Source organism: Phalacrocorax aristotelis, chromosome W, assembly GCF_949628215.1.
Source record: "Phalacrocorax aristotelis chromosome W, bGulAri2.1, whole genome shotgun sequence".
In the NCBI taxonomy this organism is placed as follows: Eukaryota; Metazoa; Chordata; class Aves; order Suliformes; family Phalacrocoracidae; genus Phalacrocorax; species Phalacrocorax aristotelis.
The window spans coordinates 27772859-27785387 of record NC_134310.1 but is presented as its reverse complement, the minus strand read 5'-3'; the positions used below and the strand labels follow the sequence as shown (position 1 = coordinate 27785387).

At 46.6% G+C, this 12529-nt stretch overlaps 1 protein-coding gene across 7 annotated transcripts in view; it reads left to right on the top strand.

Moving 5' to 3' along the window:
* The window catches only part of CTIF (cap binding complex dependent translation initiation factor), a 183341-nt gene that overhangs the window by 69772 nt on the left and 101040 nt on the right, over positions 1–12529 (top strand). The gene's annotated exons all lie outside the window — the stretch shown is intronic.

The following is a 12529-nucleotide window of genomic DNA, read 5'->3' as shown; positions in this document are numbered from 1 at the left end:
GTATATGTGTACACACATATATACATATATATATACACACATGTACATGGACACAGGGCTCATATATTTTAGGAAAGGAGGTTCTGAGAAGCACCAAGCCTCCTGACAGCTCCAAAATAAATTGCTGCCAGGAAGCCAGCAGTGATGGTGTGCTGACCCAGATGTTTCCCCTATGGGATGTGCATATGTTTATATGCAATGGTCATCTACTTGTACATTTTCTCCAGCCTGTTTCTTCTCCTAGTCTATCTCTACATCCCAGTTTTGGTAGTTCTAGTTAAATGACTTTTGATACTCAGATGTTGGGTAATGGCAGGATGAGGCCCTTATCCCCATTGAATAGGTAAATTTTTCAGCATTATATAATTTTTTGCTTTCCAGAGCCCTATTCCTCAAAGGAGCTGAGTGTCCTGGCAAGTTTCTGAGGATGCTCAGCATGTTTTTGCTGAAGTCTCCTCTTTGCCTCCAGAGGGAAGGACAGAGAGATCTCGTGTGCTGTGGTAGCGTTACCCGTTTCAGTGCTGAGCAAAGAGCTCACCGGGCTTCTTGCTCATGCATCATGTGAGGAAAAGCCTTACTTATCCTGCAGACGGTGTGATGATCTTACTATTTCTTTTGGGTGAGCTAGCTGGCACTAAATACGCAAACCAGTGGAAAGAGTGGAGAACTGCTGCTGACTTTGGCAGGGAGGAATGCTGCCTGCAGCTGCTTTCTGCTCAGTTTCTTCCATGCTCGGTATGTCTGGACTTTAGGTCACAGGGAGAAAACATCAGGTTCAGCTGATACAGACCCCAGTAATTCTGCAAAATAAAGTTATTTTCCCTGGGGAATAATTGGATATGAGGAATCAAACCACCTTTGGTGAGAGGAGCTGATGTTCTTCTCTAGGTTTTAACTTCTTTTATAATTGACAGCTATTAAATAAGCCAGGTCCTCCTGGTCTGGTTGTCATCTCATCCTGTCGTAACACCAGGTTGAGTCCATTGACTCCAGTGAATTAATACCAATATATACCTTATATGTATCTTAGTTCTTAGTGTGATAGCTCTAAGCTGGAAGACCTACTGGGAATGCTGGATTTGGTGTTTTGTTTGTGCCTCTGGGCAGACTCATGCAATACTGTGTTATTTTGGAGACTCATTAACCTAGGCGTGTACAGTCATATGTGCCTGTGGGAACTAGGAGCCGGGTAGTTCTGGTTGAGGATTTATCTTGTTCAGCATTGACAAGTGAAATACTTGCAGACAGCTGGTTTAATCCTGACATATCATTGTTAACTGGATTTGAATGTGATCATACAATGCCGGCAGTGATTTTGCTGGTCTTTATCCCTTGTTTTAAATGGCTCTGTGGAGCACAGTGCATGGGGCATAAGGGAAAATATTCGTGTGAGCCTATGGAAGAAAAATATTTCATCTTCCATGGGGCTTTCCCACACTGCAGTTATGTTTGTGTCATATCCTGAAGAAGAGGCTTTTCAGGTTGGAGATACATAAACTCTTGTTCTGTCTGTGTTTAAGATCTCTTGGGTTGCTTACGGCAGCCGTGCATGGACAGAGAGGCTGGTCCGAGCATCCTCCAATGCGACTGGGCTGGCCCGAGCATGCTCTGGTGTGACTTGGATGCAAATGTTTTGCTGCTGAATGTGCTTCAGCAGGTATAACAGGGTTAAGAGCACCAAGTTTGAGAGAGGTAGTGAGTCTTACTTGCAGGCTGCCTTGGAAATTTGGGTTCCTTTGATGGAAAAGTATGATGGACATAGGGCATGAATCTAGAACTAATTTCCCATATACATCCAGGTCTGTATGTGTATCTCTACAGAGAGATACAGTGACTCCCCCTAATGGGTTAAGCAGAATATTCTGGATATCTGGGCGTTAATATATATACCTGAATTTTGCTGCTGGGATCTATCAATAGTATTTTAACAAAATATTGCAAGGAAAGCCTGCGACTATTTGGCAATTAAAAGGTGAAAAAATAAACAAAAAACAAAACCTCCCCCAAAACTTTCTTTCTTCATAGCTGTCTGAGGGAAAAATGCTTGTCACTAGCCTTTTGTTTTGAAATTGGAGAATGTGTGCATCTTGGTCCTTGGAGAAGCTCTCAGCCAGCTCCGTGGCAGGGCGCGCTCTGCCATCTCGTGGGCATGCACAGGCAGGCAAATCCGGCTCCGCTTCAGCACTGGGCGCAATTCCTTTGTGACAGCATTGAGAACTGGTATTTTGAAGCTTCCTCCTGCCCCATCTTTTCAAGGCTCATCTGGGGTGCTTGTTTTTACTGGTAAATAGGCTTTCTTTTGAAAGCTTTGTGGCTAGGAGTGCATGAGGTCACTGCTTTGGCTCAGCTTGTGAGCCATAACCTCTTCATCTCTCCTTACTCACAGGAGTCTGTAGTTGGATTTGGGCACTGATTCACCTAAGTGCTGCCAAAAAATGTCTTTGGAAGAAAATAATCTTTTGAAGATAAGTATTCCCCATTCATAAGATCTGCTTTTTATTGCACACCAGGGAGGATCGGTTGTCTGCTGCGTTAGAGAGGCGCAGCTCAGATGCAGAGCCAGTCTTCATCATCCTCTCTGTTTTCACCTCAGCTGGTTTGTTGGAGGAGACCATGTAACAGTCTTGGCATCATGAAGACATCAATGCATTTTGCTTTTGCTCCTTTTGACAAATGCTCGGAAAGGCTTTCAGGCTTGGATGTGTCACAGCCGAATGCCCTGGTCCTAGATATGGTCTTCAGACTGTGAGCCCTTGGCAAACTCTACACTTACCAGAGAAAACAACCCAAGGGGTCATGTCCTACAAGATACCCTCCATCCTCCCTGTGAAGCTCATGAAGGATGCAGGAGGCTGCATGTCATGGGGACATGCTGTGAATGCTGACAGACACGAGCAGAGACACATACCAAATAGTTTCTGGGCTGGCATCTTGCAGTTGTTGGCTTTCAGTTTGCTGCACTCATGCCTCTAGACTGGGCCTGCCCTCCTCTGAATGGTGTGTTTTAGGAGGTAGAAATTATGTGGCACTTTTGAAAGGGATACAGGGCTTTACTATGGGATAAACTTGGAAGACAGCACTGATGTAATTTGGTTTGCCATCTTAATTGCCTCGCAGCTCATCTCCTCCTCTTTCCTTACTGATTTTTGACCCTTTTTGCCATTGTGCTTGGAGTTACAATAAACTGCTTGTTTCTCTTCTGGCTATGGTTGTCATCCAGCTTCCTTGTTGGATGAGAAACAAGGGAGCAGCTCCTTAGGAGAAAGGCAGACTCAGTAAGTTGTTCATGTTCCTCTTAGCACCACACTATTCCTGACTTTGTCCAAACAGGCTTAGAAGCACCGTCATTCTTGACCATGCTGGGATCCCACCTCAATTTAGGCACCTAACAGGCATCTCTGCACACTCTCCTTGGGACCCCTCCTCATTGGCAATTAATTTCAAGTCAGACCTTACAATTCAGCATGGAGCTCATGTGGGTAAAAGTGGGACCTGTGCGTGGGCTGGTCACTTAAGGTTCCTGCCGTAGGAGAGGCACGGACACATTGGGGCATGGTTCATTGCATCTCAACATAGAGGTCTAGAGAAGGTCAGATGATTACCATCTGAGGATACACACGTCCTTTCCCTGTCAGCTCTGCAAGGAGCCCAGAGGGACCAGCTCACACATGGACTTGTTCAGACATGGTAGGTGCCTTAAGAGAGATGAAGCCAACCCAGGTGTCCAGGGGGAGAAGGGTGGATCGTGGGCGAGCATCCCCTCTGCCATCACTCTCCATGCGAGGTGAGGGGGTCAGTGTCCAGCACTGGTGTGAGGGGCTTGCTCCTGGACCCTACAGATTGCTGACCCTTCCAGGGTGGTGGTGGCAGGGGGGCAGGTCTCTTTGGAGCTCAGGGACAGTTCTTTCATGGGGTGGTATTATTTACTATCCCCATAAAGAGTTCTCATCCCCTCCACGTCCCCTCTTGCCTGCTCTTTCTCTACTGCAAGATTGGGCAGTTCTCATTTTAGCCAGCCCAGATCCCTCCTCTTTCAGAGCCTTGGCCACAACATGGCCCTCTCTCAGCAGACTGTTCTGCACCAGTGGAGCTGAGGTGGGCTCATCCCTGTCTGGCATTCCCTCCCACTGGGAGTGACCTGATCCATGTGGTGTGCCCCGGTCCATGTGGTGTGCCCCATGTGCTGTATGTCCCTCCTGCCACTTGCCAGGTGTAACCCTGATGTCCTTTATGTGCCCATCAAACACTTATGAACAGGTTGTGGGGGCTTTCTAGGAGCCTCAAGCTAAGGGGTTTTCTTCTCCCTGCTCCCAGATCCTGCTAGACTCCATCCAGAGCGTGTAGGCATGGCATTGCTTTCAGAGAAGGTTTCTAGTCTAACAAGCCAGCTTCCCATATCCCAAGGGTCTTTCCAATACTGTAACTGCTAAAACCACTGTGGAAAGTCCCTGTCAAAGAGCCAAGGTTTATTTGAGTATAGGTCACAATGTATTGGGAGTCAGATCTCCACTGCTGAGTAAAAAGCTTTTGTTTTGCTGTGACTTCCAGTAAGATATGGTCTTTCTGTGGCCTGGTTTTTGTTGCATTTAACCCAACTGGCAATGACCATCTCCTTGGGCTGAGAGGGCAAACTGCTATGGTCACCTGTAGCCCTTCAGCATCACTCCTATGTTAGAGTTAAGGCCACCGTTGACCAAGGAAGGCAGATGAGACCGTTGCCATCTCCAAAGCACTGGAGAGGAGAGGTCTGGACAAAGGCTGGCTTATCTTCCACATAGGTCACCAGCTCACAGGTTCTTGCAAGGTCCAAGCCTGGACTCTGGCAGTAGAGCACAGTCGCTGTGAGCCCTGAACCAGATTATAAACCCCATGGGTTTTATCAGACATGCAGAAAAGGGGAGGTCTTCCAGGGAGGGGTTCAGATTATGATGGCCTTCCATATCGTATGATAGACTTATTCACTGCATAAAGGAAACACCAGGGAAATGGCCAAGAGCTTTGACATTTCCATTATTATTATTATTGTTGTTGCTGTTGCTGTTCTTCAGAGCTGGTTTCTGATTGTAACAAATGAGATGGACTCTCCCTTCTCAGGGCTGGTTTTATTTTTCTGGCTGTCACCCAGTTCAAGCAGACTTAGTGATGTTGGCTCATAATTCATGGGGGTGTCTTCCCAACCTGGTGCCTTTTTTATTGTGGTTCCTGGAGCTGGTACTGGTCAGCTGGGCAGGGTTGGGGCCAAGCTGCCCTGTTGTTTGGAGAGTGGTGGACCTGTAATGAGCTCCTGCCGGTATGGGAGGCATTGGGGTGGTCTTGCACCCCGTTTGGGTCAGCTGGGTTCAGAGACACAGGGTTGGGATGTGCAAGGAGGGTTGGTGGAAAGGGCAAGGGTGGCTTATGTTGCAGCTCTGAAGGTTGGCTGGGTGTTTGGTGGCCGAGGGGACAGGGCTGGTGGCAGAGGGGAGCCCTGCAGCACTAGAGGGCACTGCGGCCTTGCTGCATGGCCCCGAAACGCGGCTCTGCGCAGAGGAAACAAGAGGCTTGTTCCAAGCAGAAGCCTTACTCCACGGTGGCTGTGTCTCGTACCCTCCTGCGCCAGGTCATGCTGCTCTCCATCCCGCTGTGCCCACCTCGGGCTCGGGCTGCATGTCCAGCATGGGGGACCCTGGGGCTTGTGGAGGGGGAAGGTGTTTCTCTGCACCTGAGACTGAATTTGGTTAGTACTGTGCATTGTTGTGAGCCTCAAAGCAGATGGAGGTCCTGAGCAGAGCGGGGTTAAAACTGAAGGTGTCTGAATGCCCCCATTGTTGCCTTGTCCAAGCATCACAACCCTGAGGGGATCTGGTGCCTGGGGTTAGACATGCCCCACAGCCCAGGTCTCCCTCACTTGCATCGTGACACCTTCCTGATTCCCCTTTGACATCCCACTTTTAGAAATGTAATCCTCAACTCTGCACATTTCCTATGGAATACTCTGGCAGGGCTCAGTCTGAAGCAATGCTCCTCACGCCGAGGAGCAGTGCGAGATGTGCTGAGGGGTCTTCCCTTTCTCCGGAAGATGCTGCTGCCTCATCAAATGTAGGATGTTCCTCTGAACACCCACATTTCCATTTGTCCATCTGTCCCTGTCCCCCATTTACCCTGTTGTTCCCACCCCGTTTTGAAGGATATGCCAACTTCAGTAGGAGGGAGATGAAGACCATGGTGGTGTCCACTGCTGGACCATCTCTGTTCCTTAAACCCCAGTTTGCCAGGCACTGGCTTGTGCTTAAAAAAAAACAAAAAAGAGACAAATAATGGGATTTTGGCTGCTTTACAGCTTTTCCTTGGGCCAGGCTGATGGAGGGGTAGACATGAAGCAGCTGAGTAGTGGGACTAGGCTGGGCTTACCAACAGGAGGTGGTGGGTTTTGGGTTCACGATCAGGGACCACAAGGAGGTGAGAGAAGAGGATGGGAGAGCTGGGTGGGTAAATCTGTTCCTGGGAGGATGATGAAGAAAGATCCTATATTTTGCTTTTAAGGAGTTCACAGGTAGACCTGAGAACTGCAGTTTTCTGGGGAATTAACTGATTTGGGTATGGGGACTTGTTCTGGGGTATAAATAACAAAATGTAAAATGTAAAAATAACATTTGAGGCTCAAAAATGTCACCACATTGAGATCTGGCTTAAACACACTGGGGAACAACACAGGCTTTTCTCAGCCTTATAGTTGACTTCCCTTTCAAAAAGGTTTGCTTTGTGCTGCTATATAATATCCAAAGTAAGCCTGAAAGGTTTTGTTTTGTTTTGTTTTTTCCCAGTCCTTTCTATAGACTGTAACACACACACACCCCAAATCCTGTCTGAATTTTACTTCTGAATAGTGTTATATCTTTTTCTCCCTTGTTTTCCCAGAGGATTAATTGGAAATCTGAGAGGGCTTTTGCTGCACTCCCTTGAATTTGCTGAATATTTTCCTGAAACCAGTTGTGGAGTAATGATAAAGTTAAAGAATGTTATTAAAAGTAGCAGAGAAAAATTCCAGATTTCTAAAGATCCCAAATAAAAACTCAATGTCTCTTTGGTCAAGCAGCTATTTCTGCTGGCTTGGCTATTTCCACATCCTAATCCCCTTCTCCACTCTCCGTGAAAGGCCTGAATTTTTAATAAAATAAAGGGAAGGAAGGAATTTTCTCTCTAAAAAAAGTAGACATACCGCAGGACCAGAGAAGAGAGATGTGCATATGTCACTGTTGGCAGAGGGACCTACAGAGCCTAGAAACACGTTGCGCTCTAAAAATCCTGCTAATGGGGGATGTCCTCGTCCCTTGTCTGGTAAAATATGAGGTTAATGTTTCCTGTCACATTAAAAAATTTATTGTTAACCAGAAGATGCCCCCCCCCCCTTCTGCTGCCTTTCCTCTGATGTTATGGAAATAGCAACTGATACAATAAATGAGACCAGAAGTTCTTAAAATGTTAATTTTCTGTCTGGAGGCAGCAGGTAAGTGAATCCCATCCAGCTTGGGGAGATGTATATATAGCTATGGGTGTAAATATAGGTATTTAGTGGCAGGATAAGTGTTTATTGCAATCCAAGGTGGTTTGGTCAAAGATTGTCCCTTAAGTGGGAAATGTATTGCTTCATATGATGCCTGGATGTCTCTTCCACAGGGAAAATAGAGACTGTTTATGAAGGGAATTAAGTTATGTCCTTGCCTCCAGTAGCAGACTGAGCTCTGTAACCCAGAGGTCCTTTCTAGTCCCACGTTCATATTGTCCCTCATTTTATGATTTTAAAAATACCTCTGGGGTTTTGAACTTTTCAGCTGGCTCTAAAAACAGCAGGCACTTGGCTGTACATGTGCTGGCATGGTCAGTGAAAGAAAACTCTGTGCCATCCCCAAAATGCCTGTGCTGGATGGTGGGTTTGAAGGATTTCATTGGGGCTAATAGAAAGAGCGAGAGGAACATGGTCTCCATGTCTTTGGCCATACGATGCTGCCCCAGTGTCCATGTCTCCCAGGGTTATTCTGCTCTGACCTTCACCTGCTGGTACCACCATGGAGAAACTCCTCATTGTTGGCTTGCTTTCTTTTTAATTCTCTCTTAAAAAAAAAAAATTATCCTGTAATGCATGAGCAGAGAAACCACTGGAGAATGATAAAGCTTCATTTCTTCCTGCTTTCGTGACTCACTTGATTATTTAATTTCTCATTGTATATTCTTTTGAGGCACCTTGTCTGAGCGGAAAGAAAATATGTATGCTTATAGGAGCTGTTTGTTTCCCCTTGGCTGGCCAAAATAAGACCCCTTGGCTGGGCAGGTAGCACATAAGATACGGATTGCTTCTGCTTGCTGGTCCTGGGGAGGGAGCCGCTGACACTCACCCCATCATGTGCCTGTGAGTGACACTATTTGATAAAGCTGGTGGGCTGCGTATGCCTTCATTTGGCCAGCCTTCCTCTTGGGGCTATGAATAAATACAACATAAAAAATATGTGTTCCTCAAGCTTGGGTTGCTGCATGATTACTAGATAAGAATGAAAAGGTTTGGGGTCAGTAGTTGCATGGACATGGTTTGAAGCAACAGTGGAAGAAATGAGATGCCCTGTCTTCTTGTTTGATGGTCACTCTGCAATGATAATCTGGACCGAAGCCAGTTTTTAAGAGTCAAATATGAAGAACAAATTTGCATTTGTTGTAATTTAAAAGAAATCATGAGTCCAGGATGATCTCCAGGTTTCCAACCCGATGGCACCGCCAGGTCCTGCAGCTGGACCTCCTGGGCATGTGGTGGCCAGTCACCTCCAGATGTTGTGCCCATGGTCAATGAAAGCTTGGTTTTCCAAAAGCAGAGGGCTAGCACGGGCATTTTTTTAAAGCTTTCTTCTTGGTTGGGTTGTTCCTGTCCACACCGCTGGGTCCATGGAGCTTGTTCAGCCCTGCAGCTCAGCTCCATGGGAACCTCCGGTGAAGACAGTGCTGGGACGTGTTGAAGATGGAGGAGCTTCAGGGTTGCCTGTGGTTGTACAACCAGTTCAACCTAAAGGCTATGGAGAACCAGAGAGGACCTGGGGGCTAGGCGGGTGGCCACGGATTGTGGTTGGGCTTGTAGGTGCAACAAGCATGCTAAAAAATCATCTCCTTGCATGCAAATTTTGATCTGGAAACCCAGCGATGGGTTTCAGTACCTGATTGCCAGGGCAAAGTTTCCACTAATAGACTTGTATTTTATTTTGCTTTTGGAGTAGATCAGCCCCACATGCCTTAAGGCTTTGGGAGCCGGTGCGGTCCCAGTGCTCGCTGTGGCATTGCTGCCCAGTGGTGGCAGCATCCCATCAAAACAGGTCACCACCCTGATGGGCAGAAAGGCGAGGAGTCAAACTCATACTAAAATGGTATTTCAGCCAGAAAGAGCAAAGTGGGTAAAAAAATACCCCAACCAGTTGTGTATGAATGGCCACCTTGTCATACAATCATAATATAATTTGTTTTTATTTGTTTGGGGTTTTTTGTTTGTTTTTTTTGGTTTTGGTTGTTGGGTTTTTTTTTAATGGTTGGCTTAACAATTAAAAGGCTACACTGTGCTTTGGTTTCTCCAGTGTGCTGCGTTGTGTGACCCCGGTGACTCCGAGTTAAGCCTCATTATATAATGACGGGGTGGTTTTTTGGAAAACCTCCATTTAATCCTTTCAGAGCAGAATTTGCTGGTTTTGTTTTCTTTCATATCGTCATCTCACTTCCCCCCCCGCCTACCCCTTCCCTGGCGGGCACATGCAGGAGGCGTCAGTCTGGGAGCAGGGTCATTTCTTCCTTTCTTTTTTTTTTTTTCAAATATGTGGAGAAAGAAAAAAAAGGTTTATTTTCATTTGCTTGGGTTACAGTGCCTTTCCCCATCATTGGGGGGAAGGACTACGTGATGTGCAGCAGGTATTTTGTGAATGGAGAACAACCCTGTGACTCCCCGTTGCTTGACCGAAGGGGGAGGCAGGGGAAGGAGAGAGAGAAAAAAAATCCATCCCACCACACAGTGACTCCATCTGACTCATTTTGGCTGGAAAACATTTTCAGCGCCGTGGTTCTTAAGCCAGGAGGAAGCTTTCTTCTGGCTTAAGAACAATAAAGGGGTCAGCAGCCTGATCCTCCCTCCTACACCCTCTTCCTTCCATTGTGAGGGGTCTGTGCAAATATCCCAGGCTGCTTCTGCTGGGGCCTGAGGGACCTGAGCCACACATGTGACATTAAAGAGAGACTCTGCGAACTCAGTAATCCTGAGCTGCAAAAAGAAAGAAAGAAAGAAAAAAGAAAGAAGTCTCCGAGGTGCTCTATTTCTGGTGTAGTGTTGCTCTTGGAGAAGGTACCAATGGATGTTTCTCATGGTGGGGGGAAATCTGTCCCTTTACTGTGCACAGGTGCTCCTCCACGATGCCACGGTAGCATCTTCCCCAGCATCTGCTCAACAAGTGGCCAAATCCCGACAGAGGGTAGGTGAACCCTCGTGTCTCACCAGCCCTTGACCTCCTCCATTTTTCTGGTTCTCCAAGATGGGGAATTTCTGCTGCACTCATAGTGCATGTGCAAAGCCTGTGTGCTGGTGGTGTACAGTCTCTGGCAAGGATGGGGTTGCCATTTAAGGAGTCTCTGGGTTGGGAGCTGTGTATAGTAGGAACAGTCATCAGCCTCATCTTACGTGCACCTCGTCTCACTGGTTAGTATCATTTCCCCCATGGAAACCATCAAGAATTTCTGTTATTTCCTTTCCTGAGGCTTTGTTTGGGTGGGGATTTCTGGAAGGTATTTCACAGGCAGGTATAATTAAAGAAAGACATACTTCACCTGGAGGCTAGACAAGGTTTCTTTAAAGCCAAGCCTTTAGCATGGTGGCAAAACAGAAACTGTTTGTTGCCTGGTCCAGTGGAGGGGAGGTTGGGGAAAGGGGGGAGCTAATCAGCTGGGAATCATCCCAGTTAAACGCCGCACAGTGGGGTTAAGGCCATTATCCAGAAAATCCTTGAAATATGTGCTTAATTTTAAGTCCCCCTGACTTCAATCTGTTTACTCTTGTGCTTAACTTTAAGCATGTGCCTAAGTGCTTGGCTGGCTGAAGGCCAAGGCAAATAGTTGACCTAGGAGCAGATTTGCATAAAGTAAATGCTTTACTGGACTGAAGTCCCATGGGACAGTGGATGCTATAGCAGGTCTGGGATGGTGGAAGGGGATGGGGCTGCATATCCCAGCTCCATCAAGTTATTCAGCACTGGGTACCACAGACCTGGGGCTGTGCTCACCTTACAGGGAGCATCCTAACGGTGTAGTCTCTAAACGGGTACCTTAATTTCAGTGTCTGTATTTCACTGTTCTGAAGACATCAGCCTCACCCATAGCCTCATGTAGACCACAAACATAGTCTTGGAAAAAAAATTTTACTCTTAATTGAGAGAGAGGAACATTTTAGTGGAGGAAAATAGCCTCAATTTTATCATCAGAAGAGGAAGGAGAGCAGATTATATGACCTGACTAATAAATCTTCATAGGAATTTGCATGGCTGCATTAACACAACAAAAATGACTCCTGTATTAACACAAGCTTTTATAATGGCTTTATCTTCTTCTTTCCTGTTCCAAGCTAATTCCTGAAAGCCTTCTTTTAATCCCCCTTTTGCTCATCCAGCCGGGACTTCTTAGAATGGCAAAGGTGTTTTTTTCTTTATTTTTAATCCATGATTAACAGCATTTAAAGCTAGTAACTGTAGCTGTGGCACGCATGAAGATGAAAAGCCACCATCAGAAAACAAGGTCTGTGTTTTTTTGAAAACACCGCTACCAGGGGTTAAGGGAAATCTGCAGCTGGAACAAATACAGTGCTTGTCTAACTTCCTCAATAACTCTGCTGGGGGAGTGGGCAGTTGCCAGACAAAGGAAGTGTGGTTAGCCATTGAGTCTTTGAATGCAGCTCCATTTCCCCCTCAAACCCATGGAATATATATTAACCTCCAGCTTTTCTTAGCTGGTGGGGATTTCTTTTTTTTTGCATGAGGAAGAGCCTCATTTTTCTTGCTTCAATTTGTTGGAGGAGCGTAGAAGATGGTTCTACTCCTTGAGCGGTGTTCTTGCTGGTGAAAGGCTATGGATGTTAAATGAAAAATTTTTGGTGTTGATAAGGAGAGAAAGGCTGAGACTGCCAAGCACAGAGTTGCAGGCATCTGATGACTTGGTTTTGGGAAGGGCAGGCTTGAGCCATCCCAGCTCACCAGGTTGTCTCTGATCCCGGCAGAGATGCAGTCAGGAGGAAGGACCCAGTGTGCCTTTAGCATCTTGTACATGGGTGTAACTATATACAGTGGGCAAAGAGCAACATGCCAGTGAGGATGTCCAAAGTTGCTTTTGGTAATATACTTGGCTACCTAATTTAAGGCTACAGCCCAGGAGAGCTACCCAGGTGAGCATGGAGTGTAGCATGGGAGACCTCAGTTTGCATCCCAGGGCTGCCGTAGGGTCCCTCTGTGGCTTCAGAGCCACCATGAAGGCATGGCATCTGTAGGAT